This window comes from Pan paniscus, chromosome 4 (assembly GCF_029289425.2).
Source record: "Pan paniscus chromosome 4, NHGRI_mPanPan1-v2.0_pri, whole genome shotgun sequence".
In the NCBI taxonomy this organism is placed as follows: domain Eukaryota; kingdom Metazoa; phylum Chordata; class Mammalia; order Primates; family Hominidae; genus Pan; species Pan paniscus.
In genome coordinates, this window is record NC_073253.2 from 13,036,934 (window position 1) to 13,053,179 (window position 16,246).

The following is a 16,246-nucleotide window of genomic DNA, read 5'->3' on the forward strand; positions in this document are numbered from 1 at the left end:
TAGGCCAATACGACAATCTTTTAAATGTAGAGACGTCATAATACTATTCCATACCTGGTAGATTAGCACACCACAATTGCTCTTACATTTTAGGAAATTTGTTACTCTCCTTGACTGTTTGTGATTCCAACTATAATTAATAATCAGCTTGCTTCAGAACAAAACTTGATGGTATTTTTAGTGGTAATGCATTATATTTATAAATTAACTTTTGGGCAACTGATAACTTTATGATATTTTCTTTCTGTGCAAGGATATAATAGGTCTTCAAGTATAATAGTGAGCCTTGATAAATTTTTTATGGTTTTCTAGATTAGGAATATTTCCCATTAAGCTTATGACTAAGATTTTGTCTGCTCATTTTTTTAAGTTAAATAATTTTGTTTTTGAGCAGATTTAATTTTACAGAAAAATTGACTAGGAAATATTGACACTTACCCTATGTCTTATCATGACCTTCAGTTTCTCCTATTTTGTCTTACATCATTCTGGCATATTTGTTATAAATAATGAATTCATATTGATATGTCATTGTTAAAGTTTATAGTTTATATTAGAGTTCACTCGCTGTGTCATATATAATGTAAGTTTTGACAAATGAATAATGGTATTTTCCCACCATTACATAATCCTCAAAATAGTTTCATTGTTCTGAATATTCCCTGTGCTTTATCTATGCATCCCTTTTTCCTTCCAAAATTTTGGAAACCACTGTTTGTTTTACTCCCCATGGTGTTGCCTTTTCCAGAATGCCACATAGTTGGAATCACATAATATGTAGTCTTTTCAGACTGGTTTCTTCCACTTAGAAACCTGCATTTAAGTTTCCTCCATGTCTTTTCATGGCTTGATAGATCATTTCTTTTTATTATGGAATAATATTTCATTTCCTATATGCACTACCATCTGTTTATTCATTCACTTATTGAAGGAACATATTCCTTGCTTCTAAGTTTTGGTAATTGTGAGTAAAGTTGCCAAGGAGCACCATTTGTGGTCATATGGAAAGAATATGTTTAGTTTTGTAAAAGCCTATCAACTGCCTTCCAAAATGACTGTGCCATTTAGCATTCCTCCCATCATTCCTTGCTGCTCTGCATACTTGCTACTTTTGGTGCTGTCAGTGCTTTAGATTTTAGCCTTTCTATCTGATAGGTGTGTAGTAGTATCTCATTTTATTTTTAATTTTTTGCTTTTGTCTTGTTTCCATTAAAACTAATAGCCACTTCTTGCTTTGTCTATATATGTTTTATTGGTTTTATGTTAATTTTACCTAAAGTATTTATCTAACATCACTTTCATTATTTTTTTAGAATATTTTGGTGGTCAGGATGTATAATTATGCTGTCTAACTAGACTATTTTACCTCTCCTTTTGAATTTATTTTGCCTCTAGTTGTTTTCTCTCCTCTAGTCAATTTGTACTGACCAGTATAGTCATAATGTTAAATAAGCAGAGGACCCAGAAGGCATCATTAGTCATTATTTTTATGATAAGTACAAAGTATATAGTTGTATATACACATGGACTACATATTTTAATGTATTTTTTATAATTTTTTTCTTATTTGTCTTGTTCTTGATTGAAGCATTTATGTATGCATACATATATGCTTCATAATAAGGAAGTAGCTCCTCATTCTTGTCTGAATAAGTAAGTTATATTTATTTAGATTATTCAAAGGCATGATAAAACAGAAAATTCCAAATTAGTTTTATCTAAGAAATATAATATTTATCCCCAAATCTGCAACAAAAAAATTAGTGACAAACAGTATTTTAAACAATCAATCATGTAAATATATTTACTAGAGTATTAGGGAAAATGATTACAAGACAACATGTAGACATAATATGTTATAATCACTTAAGTTTTAATGCAGGAATTCAAAAGATTTTAGGAAATCATAATTCAATTCATAATAGTATAGGAGCTGAGGAGAATAAATTGATAATCTACGAGATACAAAAAAGTATTTGAACTTAATTTACACTTCTGAAATCACTTAATTTTGCTTATATCTGGTCCTTCTACTTTGTTTGGCTTTGCTGCTGTTTTCTGACACTGGTATTTACAGTTATATAATATTATGTTGATATATGTGTCTAATACTATAATATTCCTCTGATACCTGATTTTGCTGAATTCCTTATATTGTAGTTTATTAGCTTTGCATTATCATTACACTTTAAAAAATTATAATTTACCTAATTTTTTTCTTTGAATCAAGGGTTATTTAATATAGCATCTTTATTGGTGCTTATATATTTTAAATTTTTGCAGCAAGTGGCATTTTGATTTTGTTATTAATTTATCCTATTTTTATCCACAAAATTTATTTATATTATTTCTTTACATTTCTTGTGTTGTTCTTTTCAGTCAAGCTGTTAGAAAACTTTTGTGAATCTTCCAAGTATATTCCAATTATATTGGTTATTTTTGTAACACACAAATTTTCATCTGAAAGTATATTGTTTTAAGCAACAAATCAAATTTTAGTGCGAGTACAGCATTCCTTCCCCGGCAAAAAAAAACTCTACTCCAGAAAAAGAACAAAGAGAAAGAAACTCATATAAAATACTAAGTAATCAAAGCAGCACACATAAAAAGTCTTTCATTTTTGAATTTGTCTTTATTTCTCCTTGAATCTTTTGCTATTTCATCTTTATATCAGTTGTTGCTATGTACTGTGGATTGTAGCCTTTTGCATTATAAAGTATCCAGTTTTGTCTCTTCATTCTTTTGATCAGATTTCTACCTTTACATATAAAGGCATAACTCAGAGATACTGGGGGTTTCATGGTAGACCACTGAAATAAAGAAAATTTCAAAATAAAGGGAATCACATCATTTTTTAAATTTTGTAGTGTATACAAAGTTATATTTAAAGAACATTGTAATCTATTAAGTATGCAATTGCATTATATATCAAATTATTTACATACCTTAATTAAAAATACTTTATTGCTAAAAATGGTAATGATCATCTGAGCCTTCAAGAAGTCATATTTTTTTTTTTTTTTGCTGGTGGAGAGTTTTGCATCGATGTTGATAGCTACTAACTGATCAGCCTGGTGGTTGTTGAAGATTGGGATGGCTGTGAAATCAGGAATGATTTTTCTATAACATGCAATGCTGTTTGACAGCATTTTAACCACAGTAGAACTTCTTTCAAAATTAGAGACAATCACCTTAAACCCTGGTGGCTACTTTACAAATAAGTTTGTGGAATATTCAAAATCCTTTATTGACCTTTCAACAACATTCACAGAATCTTCCCCAGGATTGGATTTCATCTCAAGAAATCATTTTCTTTTCTGTCCATAAGAAACATAAGAAACAACTCTTCATCCATTCAAGCTTTATCATCATATTGCACCAATTCAGTCACATCTTTAGGTTTCGTGTTTAATTCTAGCTATCTTTCATGTGACTAATCTGGCACATCTGTAGTTGTTTCCTCCAATGAAGTCTTGAACCCCTCAAAGTCATTCATTAGGGTTGGAATCAACTCCTTGCCCCAGATCCATCAGAAGCATCACTACTTATCTCAGCTATAGCTTTGCAAAATGTATTTCTTAAATAATAAGACTTGAAAGTTGAAATTACTTCTTCATCCACTGGCTGCAGAATGGATGTTATATTAGTAGGCATGAAAGCAATATTAACCTCCTTGTACATCTCCATGAGAGCTCTTGGGTGACTAGGTACATTGTCAATAAGCAGTAAAATTTTGAAAGGAATCTTTTTCTTTTTTCTTTTTGCCTGAGAGGTAGGTCTCTGCAGTGGGTTTATAATACTCAGTAAACCATATTGTAAAGAGATGTGCTGTCATCCAGGCTTTTATTTTTTTCTTTTTATATAGCATATCAGAGTAGAATTCGCATCACTGTTTTCCCTAGGATTTTTAAAGTGGTCAATGAGTATTGGCTTCAACATAAAGTCATAGCTACATTAGTTCCTATCAAAAGAATCAGTCTGTCCTTTGAAGTTTTTAAGCCAAGCATTGGCTTCTCTCTAGCTATGAAAGTCCTAGATGGCATCTCCTTCTGATATAAGGCAGTTTTGTCTACATTAAAAAATCTTTTTAGTGTAGCCACCTGCATCAGTGATGTTAACTAGATCTTTTGGATAACTTGCTGCAGCTTCTCCAGCAACACTTGCTGCTTCATCTTGCACATTATGTTATGAAGATGACGTCTCTCCTTACGCCTCATGAACCAACCTCTGCTACCTTCCAACTTGTTTCCTACAGCTTCCTCAGCTCTCTTAGGCTTCAGTAAATTGAAGAGAGTTAGCATCTTGCCTGGAATTAGGTTTTGGCTAAACAGAGTGTTGTGTCTGGTTTGATAGTCCATTGAGAACACTCAAACTTACTCTACATCAGCATAAGGCTGTTTCAGTTACTTATCATTCATGTGTTCACTGGAGTCACACTTTTAATTTCCTTCAAGAACTTTTCCTTTGTTCTCACTACTTGGCTAACTGTCAGGTATAAGAGACCTAGCTTTCAGTCTGTCTCTGCTTCTGTCCTATCTTAGCTTTCAACATGCCTTCCTCAATAAGCTCAATCATTTCTATCTTTTGATTTAAAATGAGGGGCATGTGACTCTTCCTATCAGTTGAATAGTTAGAGCCCACTGTAGGGCTATTAATTGGCCTAATTTCAATATTCTTCTGTTTCAGGAACTAGGTAGGCCTGAGTAGAAATAGAGAGATGAGGGAGAGAGCTGTCAGTGGGGGAGCAGAAAATAAACATGTATTGATTGAGTTCACCATCTTATATAGGTAGAATTTTTGGTGCCCCCAAACCATTACAATAGTAACATCCTAACAAGAATACAGCAAAAAAAACTAACGTAACTCTCACTCTAGTTGTGTTTAAGAGGTCTTTACCCATACCTGCATGTAGACTAGGATAATTTTAGAGCACTGAGATAATATGCAAAAACAGCAATCATGTAGTTTTTAAAACTAACTCTGAGATTAAAGAGAAAGTATGAAAACAGCTAACTATGTTTTGTTAAAGATATATATGAGCATTGTGATCTGACCAAGGTTAAAGACATTCCCAGTCTACTCAAACCCTCACTGGTGCCCAGATGTCTGTGGTTGTTGGTCACCTCTTGATAACAACCTCTTTCTCTTTGCCCAGCCTTAACATAAAAAGACCCTGAAATATGTTCTGACTTAAGACAGTACCTTAGGATACTAGTCCACCATCTTCTCACATTACTGGCTCTCCAGATAAACCTGCTTTCTTCCCGCCATCGCTCCTCTCCTGTGTTTGGCTTTTGACAGGTGAGCAGCTGAACCTGGGTTTGATGACAATATCGAGGGTCACTGATCACAGATCACCATAACAAATATAATAATAATAAAAACTTTGAAATTTTGCAAGGATTATAAAAATGTGACACCCAAACAGAAAGTGAGCACATATGTTGGAAAATATTTGAAGAACATCTAAATATATTAATAGAATAAAAAATCTATAATCCAAAACAGCATAATTAGAAAATAATAGACATTTTTAATAAAGATTGAGAAAAAAGATGTGAAGAAAATATACAGACCCAATTGCAATTTGAAATTATAGAAAATATTTCATCAATGAAGACTAAATTAAAACACAAAAGCTAAAAATCCAATGTAAGCCATAAAAATATAAGAGAGAAGGAAAATACAAAGAAATGAATAGAAAACATAAAACTATTTCAAAAATTCTAAAGAATTAATTAATTTGTAGAGGTTGAAAATAAATTATAGATTAAGACTTACTAGAAAAATACATATCAGAGAATGGTGGATGAGTAATGGAGGGAAACATGGTTTCCTTAGTAAATACTTCTTGTCTATGCTACATTCCTTCTTGCTGGTCTTCAAATATTTTTGTGTGTCCTTTTTCCCACACAAAGAACAAACTTAATCCATGCTGGGAAAAATAGTCCAAAAGTTTCATCCTGTCACTTCATCTAGCTTAATGTCCAGGATTTGATTCTTACACAGCATACTTTGTTAATTGTGCTTTGGTGATACTGCTCTTTCTATAAAATGAAGGTTTGTGCAACTCTGTGTCCAACAAGTCTATTTTTCCAATGCATGTTAAAAATGTTAGAGCAAGTTACACCTTCAGGTGTAATATTGAAGTCAAATGTTTTCTAACACCACGTTTAAATCCATCACTATCATTAATCACAAAACCTCACCTTTGCCACAGATAAGTTGCAGTTAGTACAATTCCTGAAATTAATCAGCTTCAGTAATGGCCTAGAAAATCACCTTTTAAAAAATGTCTGCAATGACTGCCAGTGTTTTTCATCTGGTTTATTATAGTGCCCAGTAGTTCATCAAGTTTTGGGAAGACTATTTAAAGTGGCACTCTCCACCACCAGTCATCTAAAAGAAGGTCCTCATTTTCCTTGTTTCATTAATTATTTGCAAACAATTACAAAACTAAAATCTTTCTTTCTGGAAACTTCTCAGTGGTTGGGTGTCTCCCAACTATATCATGACTTTATGTCTCTGATCCTCACCTTCATGACTAAGATAACCTTGTCTCTTCCTGACAGAGGATGGATAGAATATACCCATGCTGCACTATTAGAAGAAATGACCTTTACAATCTTAAGCAGTGAGAATATTAGTAACATAGATAATAACATATTTGCAATGTGACTCATACCAAACCTTCAAATTTTAGTTCTTCTAATACTGTAAGTGTGGATGGTATGGGTGTATGTACATGTGTGTGTGAAATCCTGTGAATCAGACATGTATTGAGCTAAAATCAATTTAGTGAATACCAGTTCACTAAAAACCAATTGAACAAAATTTTGATTCACCAAAATTTTGTGTATATTACATATTTATAAAGTTTATAGATTATTACTTCAACAGGTTTCACATTGTTTTGAACATTCTTTTGAGGTTTCAATTTCCCAGTAGCTCTTTCATCTTAGCAACTGTGTTATATTTGTTTAGTAGTCAAAATTGTCCCTGTTTTATTGAATAAAATGATAATAATATAATAGTATGTTGATTTCTGCTTCCAAATACTGAGCATATTTCAGATGCTTAAATGATATACAAAGTAGTGTTTCTATCAAGCAAGCTAAGAAAATGGTAAGTAAGAAAAAACCAGAAGACATTAAATATTGTGAAAATCTATTGGAGAAAGAAACTTGCTTCATGTATTATGCTTGAATTTCAAAAAATATCTATATAACTCTTATCTTGCAAGGTCATATTTCCCAAAGTACTGAAAATTATACTCTGGAAATAACTAAATTTTATTCTGCAGTGGCAAAATTATTTCAGCTGTATTAATATTAATTATATTAAGCTATGTGAGGATTTTAAAGAATATCACAGGTAGTAAAATATCCTAGACACAATGAATAAAAAAGGAGTTGAGAGAGTAATTTTGTGAATAAATTTTTGGTAATGACCATTTTGTAAATTAAAAATAACTAGCCTTTAATGGTCAAATATAATCCTATGTGGAGGTCCTATTTTACCACCCATAAAGATAAGTAAAGTGAGGCAGAAAGAGTTTAAGTAATTTGCCCAAATGCATTCTTCAAATAATGTGGAAGATTAGAAGCATGCCTTTAGAACTTGTACTATATTGCTACCTGATTTGTGCTGAATTGACTTTCTGTGACTTTCTCTCTCCCTAATTGGTCAGCTCACTAAATGATTTTTTGCAAATTGATTTCACTAAACAATTAGTACATAGTTAAGATTTTTGGACCTATAAGGAAAATAATATCCTATCACGTGCTCAGTAAAAGTTTATAGTAGCATATCATTTTCAATCTTTGAAGCATTTTGTCTTTCTATCTATATACCATCCATCTATCTATCACCAATCTGTTATCATTTACTGTATCTAGAATGGTCCAAAGTGAAATAAAGCTGAGGTAGCAATTTCCAATATCAGTATAGGATAGATGGCTCTCAAGATACATCCAGTGAAGTAGGTAGGGGAATTGGAGTCACTGTATTTCACTTGAGGTTAAGCTCCTGCTTATAATTATAGATAATGTGACTATATAAGCAAACATACCAACATGTTTTCCATATGCCAAATATTAATTCATTATTTTTCAATAAAATACATATATCTTTTAAACAAAACCAACACTTTTATTTTACTAATTAAAATATTTCACTATGGAAAGGCAACTTGGAAAACAGAAATCTCAGCTCAGGGGCAAAGGCAAACTCTCTTGAGAAAGAAGGTAGCCCAGAATCAAAGGCCAACAGCAGGTAAGTGCTAGGTGGTGGAGTTATGGGGAGGGGAGGCTTCAAAACTACTCAGGATTTCGGTTAATGGCTGGAACTTTGGGAGACCTCACAGGTAACCACAGGGCAGGCAGGCCATTCACAAAGTGGGTAGATGTTGATTCCTTCTGTGAGTCTTAGAGGATGCTCACAGAGGGTCACAGCTCAGGCGGTGTAGTGGGGTGCGCTGTTTTCTCTTTCGGCCTACTCTCCTGGAGGGGCAGGGCTCGGAACATAAAGCTCTGGCATCAAGGCACGCCTAAGGCTATCAGGGCTAAGAGTGGAGATAGATCTCAGGCCAAAAAACCTAGGGGAAGAGGAAGAGGAACTCTGCTCAGAAAACTTAGATGGGAGGAGGAGCTGGAAGCACCAGAGGAGGAGGAGCTCTCATTGCTGATGGATGGGAAGGAAGAACCTCCCAGGTGGAGAGGGTGAGGAGGCATGCATACGGACTGCATATTCTGTTATATTCTGTTATATTCTGGCTTCTTTTGCATTCTTTGTGTTGCTTTTCCACTTTATTTTGGATCTCATTAAGTTGCTTTACAATCCATATTTTGAATTATTTAACTTTCATTTCAGAACTTTCATAAGGTACATTTCCTGAAAATGCCACAGGAACTGAAAGGGGTAAGAAAGACAGTCTTGAATTTATGACAATAAATTCAAAGAAATCCTAATGAATTGGATTGTATGAAAATTGCAAATTCTACTTCTCAATATAAACATTAAGAAAAGGAAAATGCAAACCAGAGACTACAAAAAAAATTTAATTCTAATTTCTGACAAAAGACTTGTATCGAGAAAATACATATATTTAAAAATGGGAAAAATGTTGAAATATAAATTTTATAAAAGGAGATATGAATTAGTAATATGCATACGGAAGATATTCAATACACTCAATATTTTCAGTGAAGTGCAAATTAAAATCACAAAGAAATACATTTTCACATCCACTAGGTAGGTAAAACTTGAAATCTGATTATATCGCATGGTGATAAAGAGTTCCTGCAACTGAAATTCACATATTCCTGCTGAAAGTGCAAAAAGTACAAACACTTTGTAAAAGAGCTTGGTAGTTTATTGAATAAACCTGCATTTATCACATAACTCAGGAATTAATTATGCTTTTATCTATATTCCCCCCAAATGAAATCATATGTACATACAGATATTTATACACAACTATTTATAGAGTCTTTCTTTGTAAATACTAGTCTAGGACTCAAAATAACTCAAATTTATGTTTATAGGTGAATAGATAAATGGTGGTATATCTATAAAATGGGATCTTACTCATCAATAAATAGGAATGTTTTACATAATCAGATTAACACTTCTAAGCAAAATAAGGGAGACATAAAGGAATACATACAGTATAATTCATTTATATGAAATTTTATATCAGGCAAAAACAATCAATGATTTTAGAAATATAATTATTTGTTACTTAGACTGGGGATGGGAATGAGTGCAGAGCTCATGAGGGAATTTGACGCGTGATGGAGACATTATAAATATTAATTGGGCCAATGGATAATTGGGTACATATATTTGACAAAATTTTTTGAATGGTATACTTTAAATGTGTACATTTTAAGTAAATTATACCTCAGTTAGTTGATTTAGAGAAATGTTCATAAAAATCAAGTTTTGATGAGGATTTGGAACCACTGGGTATTTCATAAACCACTGTTGAGAGTAAAATTGGTGCAGATACATAGGAGAATAATTTGGCATATGCAGTGAAGTTAAACATAAGCACACACTGCAAACCAGAAATTCTAATCTTTACAATCTAAGTAAAACAAGTGAGTACACATTTGTACCAAATACAAGTTTATAGTACTGTCATAAATTAAAATTCCTAACTACAAACAACGATTAATATAAGTAAATATTTTAAGGTAAATTGTTACAAAGGAGTACTACACACAAAAAAATGAAACTTAAAACACAGGCAGGAGTCTTCAAACATCATACAGAAAGTAAAAAAACAAAAGCTAGATATAAAATCAAAATTAAAGAAAACTACATCATATCTTTAGGAGGCAGGAGAGTGGTTACCATTTGGAAAGTTTAGGCTTAGTTATGGTGGCTTCTTAAGGTACTGAGAATGTCTACATCTGGATGCAGAGATTATTACACAAATGACTTTATTGTGAGAAAACACATTGTGTATTTCATGATTTGTGCATTTTCCTGTGTGAATGCTATAGTTGACTAAGAAAGACTTATTTTACGAAAAGTCATTTATAATGTGTTAATCTTTTCTATTTTAAGCTTAAATTATCTCAATTGATTCACTGATTAAACCAGTAAAATTAGTTTATTTCATTGTCTACATGTCTATTAGTGCACATTTAATTTTTATATTTTGGGTCACAAAATGCAATCAGATCAAAACCTACCATAAACATAGCCTCACAGATAATATGTTATTTAGATTATTTTAAAAGGAAGATGTGAGAACATCTCTTTAATTATACGCTATCTGCTTTTTCTAACTGATGAAGGAAATGAAGCACATTCTGTGATAAAGAAAATAACTACATTATTAGGAATTTTCCCCTTATATAGTCTGATCTCAGAAAATCTAAGTAAATTCTAATAACAATAAATTTAATTTTCTTTTTACTGATAAAAACATAATTTGCACAGTTTGATTTATATATCTGTTTTAAAATATATAATTGTTCTCTGATGACTAGAATGATAATGACACTTCAGAGTATGTACATTAGTATATAGAGATATCAGTTGTATCATTTTTTTCATTTATTTCTGATTGTTTTAGTCATTTGTTTATTCTCACAGTTTTGAAATATTAAAGAGATCATTTTAACATACAAACGTAAACTCAGGTATAACATTTTAAAAATATCTTGTTAGATTTAAACACAGAAGTGAATTGCATTGGAGGATAATAAATTAGAATACATGGAATCCAATATTGGTAAGATAAATAGTAATATATGAAAATTTAACCATATTTAAAGGAAATACATGTATATCTCCGAAAGAATTGTTTCTGAAGGAATAATAAACTTTCCAAGTGTCTGATAACTTTAAAGTTTTGTTTCGACATTCAATAGCTGAAGCATTTGTGTATTAAACCCTGATGTAAAATTTGACCAATCAGCATCTTGAACACACGTTTGTAAATAGACTAAGGCAAAAATAAGCATGCAGTAATGGTTTTAAAGTTCATATATTATTACGTAAGATTGTAATTAACTGAATGGTCCTTGGGGGAATCAAGACATGAAACCCAATTGCCAAATTAATACCACCATGTTTGTTTATTTGAGGCTTTCACAGTTCCCTTTGAATGTCTTATATTTTGCCACTTCACTCTTGGTAGTATATCTTGTCCCTTCTCCTTCTACCCTCAGCCTTCCTTGTCAGTGAAGCTTACTTTTTCACACCATTGCCCATGACTAAATAGTTTCTATGAATAAGATAGTGTATGTAGTTCTCAATGAGACATTTAAGATTATTATTACAGAACATTTTCAAAATTATGCGATTTTTAATATCATTAAGTCAGAGTCATTGAATGGATGTCATTTATTAACCTTGTATCAGTTTGAAAATTACACAAAGTATCAGTTGAAATTTATTGAATGGTTACCATGTACCAGGTATATGTCAGGTTACTATGTTTTAAATGGCACTAAATGCTGAAGACTAAGCAAAATACAAACTTTGTTGAAGAACAGACAGCTAAGGCAGAATCAAAGGCTCATGTCTATCCACCTTCAAATACCTAGCTTTCCTCCCTTAAACTGCACAGCCCTAAATGCATATGTGTACACACATATAATACATATACATACACAATCAATACTCACATACACACACATATATACATTTATGTATAAACATAGACATGTATTACACATCTGTTATAATATGTCTATATGTATTATATGTAAGTATATATGTAACAGATATCTATGTTTATATGTAAATGTGTATACGTGTGTATGTGTGTATGCATAGCCACACGCATATATATTTCATCCACGATAAAAACACATACACACATATATAAACATACACAATAAAATAATAAAAACACACATACAGACATATATACATTTACATATGTCTATATGTATTATATGTATGTATATATGTAACAGATATCTATGTTTATAGGTAAGTGTGTATACATGTGTTTGTATGTGTGTATGTATAGCCACACGCATATATATTTCAAAAATTTGGACTATGTAAGCAAATTACCTAAAATATTTGTGTCTTAATTTTCTCTTCCATAAAATTGGAATAATAATATAACCTAAATCAGAGAGCTGTTAGAAAATTAAATAAATGAAAGAGTATGCTTAGTACAGGAAAATAAACATAGGTTTCAATAACTCGACCTTCCCAAAAAGACATATTTAAAGGCTACTGGGTTTTTTCTTAGTTCAGGATTATTTTTCTTGCCTGATCCTGATTCTAATAATTTCCTTATCTGAGTCCCATATTATTATCATTCTATAAATAACTAAGATGGTCATTTTCTGATATCAAGATCATATTTATATTTTATGTATTCGTAAACTTGATCAAAGTTGATGTAAACTGTTCAATGTTTACAGAATTGCTTTTATCATCTAATCCTGGACATTTCTAGGAAAGAAAAGGCATGCTTCTAAAAATAATACAAGGAGAGGAACTAGAAACTGAGGCTATTATCGGAAAATGGATACATATAGTCATGATGCCACGTACCAGTTGTTTTGCCAAAATGGTTTTGCATGATGCATGATGTTTCATCCTGGAACGATTTCTTTTTATGTGAGTATTGTTTATGAATGAGTTCTACTCATTTCCAATATAAAAAATTCTCTCTTTTATGACAATTTCCATTTATTTTTCTGCCTTGGCTTTAGTGACAGAATAAATAATTTAAACTCTGAAATTGTGGTGGAAAAATATACCCTCAGGTAATGTCAAATAACCCCAATTTTGTACTCAGTAATTTCATAAAAAATTTATTTGAAACAAATGGCCTGCCTTTACACGCCATGGTTTCATACTTTTACCATTTCATAGCCCCTCTTATGAAGATTATACATGACTATTATATGTGAATGTGCAGAATTGCAGTTCCTCAAATCATTTTTAATGTGTTAATGGGACAGAAATTATATTATAAATATACCTAAATATTTAATTAATTTTTATATATTTGAGCAATGTACCTTTTAGCCAAGCTTCTAGTTAAATTGTTATACATTCTGAATAAGATCTAGATATATAGATTTTCAAACACACAGAGTATTTATATAACATACGTATCGTGTGTATATGTATAATCCATGACTATTTTTATATGTGTATCTATATGTTTACATGCGTTTAGGTACACACTCTTAGATATTTCCAAACTTTAGACAATGTTAACTGAAAATATTACTTACAGTCTTTGTGTCTCAGTTTCTTCTTTCATAAAGTGGGAATAATAATATAATATAAATCAGAGTTTTGTTGGAATAATGAACTAAAATAAGTCAAAAATTATGCTTAGAATAGTTTTACAAGCACATAGATTTTACAGGCACACTAAAAGCATAGGGTTTAGGCTGACTGATAACAGTTATGGCAATAGCAACCATATCAACAAGAAGAGGCTTTGCAAGCTGCGACCTGGAAGGAGAACTGTCAAAAGCATCCTTTAATGTATCAGGTATCTGTTACAGGTAGCAGAGTCTGTCAACAAAACCAGGTTAAAAATTTTCATTTGGCTATTAGGAATAAAAATGAAGCTTAATATTAGGCAATAGTTAGAATACAATGATTCTGGCTTCCTCTAATAATTTATTAAACTCCTCCTTAATATTACCACAGAATAATGATTTGGAAAAATAAGGGAGAAATGAATGCAGAAATTTTCAAGTGATCAATTATTGTAAGGGAGACAGAAATTCTGGACATAGGAAAAAGTCATAGTCTGGGAAGATATTCAGAGTCTAGAAACAAAATAGAAGAGGAAGGCATATTTTCCTTTGACTGTTTCTCGCACCTTAAACCCTGCAATCAGTCCACTTAGTATTCCTAAAAATGCACATTTTCAGTAGTTCTAACAAAGTGAAAATTTTCAAGGCAGCATTCTATTGGCACAGCTTTATTATCACTATATGCAGGACTGTTTTAAATGCTGAGCCACAGCAGATTCAGCAGAACACAGTCATAAGTTTAGAATCAACACATTTAGACCAAGATCCCGATTTGTACAAATGGTGGAAAGTAAAATTAATTTTCTGAGAAAAGTGAAAGAAATGTTGGGATGGAGACTAATGAACGTCTTATGCAGGAAAGAAGAATGAAGACGACAGTAACTGAGGGCTTAAAGCAGGCAAGGGCCAACAAAACAAACAAACAAAACCTGTGAGTCAAATGTGTACCCTTCAGTTTTAAGTTGTTGATTGTATTGCGGTGTACCCTGAATTCTGTTCATCCAAAACTTCAATAAGTGTTTTCTTGCATGCACAACAGCATGTGGGGGAAAGCAAAACAGCAGAAGCACTGCCCAGTGTAGAGTGAAGTAGCATAAAAAGATTCCAAATTTGTTGGAGCCAATTACATAGCAGAATTAAACAGCAGAAAAGATTGTAAGAAATAACACAAGAGGGATGTACCTTTTCTGAGGACATTCCTAGGTGATTAAGTATTAGAGATGTAACTATTATATTTGAACATTCAAGGGAGGCCGGGCATGGTAGATCACACCTGTAATCCCAGCATTTTGGGAGGCCAAGGCAAGTGGATCACTTGAGGTAAAGAGATTGCAACCAGCCTGGCCAACATGGTGAAGCCCCGTCTCTACTAAAAATGCAAAAATTAGTCAGGTGTGGTGGTGCGCACCTGTAATCCCAGCTACATGAGAGGCTGAGGCAGGAGAATGGCTTGAACTCGGGAGGCAGAGCTTGCAGTGAGCTGGGATCACGCCACTGTGCTCCAGCCTGGGCGACAGAGCAAGACTCCATCTCAAAAAAAAAAAAAAAAAAAGCCATTCAAGGGAAAGATATCCCCAAAGTTGATTCCTTCAGGCCCCAAAATATTGGTTACATAAATGCACAGACTCAACAGCATATTTGCCTGCACATGTTACTGGAATGGCATATCTGCCATGCTCATTGCCTTGGTAAAGAGAACCTTAAGAGAATTTATTTAAGTTTAAATACAAAGAGATTCTTAGAAGTGATTTGAGAAAAAAATCAGGGAAAATAAAGTGTTGATTCTGTAGAACTGTGTGACTCAAAGTGTGGGCTGCAGAGCATTATCACTGGCATCCAGTGGCAGTTCGTAGGGCATGTAGAATCCCTGGCTCTGACCCCAGACCACTGAGTCCTATTTTAAAATTCATCAATATACCCAGGTACTTTAAATGCACCTTGAAGTTTCAAGAGCAACACTCATTACAGTTGTCTGTTTCTGTGTAACAAACCACTCCAAAGTTTAATGGATAAAAATAAAATTAGTTTTATTATTCTCATTTCTTATGGTTTTTAGGAGATTGGTTCTTTTGCTGGGCTCACTTTGTGTCTTTTATGCAGGTGCAGTTAGATAGTGGCTTGTGCTGGACGTGCAAGATGGCCTCACTCATAAGCCTGTTTCTTAGTGAGGATGGCTGAAAGCCTGGGATATTTCTCTCTCTCTCTCTCTCTCTCTCTCTCTGTCTCATCCCCCAATGCTCTTCTCTCTTTTTTTCTCTGTTTCTTTCTCTGTTCCTCCCTGTGGTATCTTGACACCTTGGGCTTCTTTTCAAAATACTTAAATCCAGTCTGGTGCAGTGGCTCATGCCTATAATCCCAGCACTTTGGGAGTCTAAGGCGGGCGGTCCCTTAATCCCAGAGTTGCAGACCAGACTGAGCAATATAGCGAAACCCTGTCTGTCTCTACAAAAAAATGCAAAAATTAGCCAGGCAGAGTGGCATGC

General features: G+C 32.8%; 1 long non-coding RNA gene across 1 annotated transcript; it reads left to right on the forward strand.

The window, feature by feature from the left end:
* The first annotated feature begins 12,947 nt into the window (after positions 1-12,947).
* On the forward strand, positions 12,948-14,696 carry LOC103786684 (uncharacterized). The gene is made up of 2 exons (XR_612413.4): positions 12,948-13,101; positions 14,621-14,696. It is a non-coding gene; the product is annotated as an uncharacterized LOC103786684 (long non-coding RNA).
* The last annotated feature ends 1,550 nt before the right edge of the window (positions 14,697-16,246 follow it).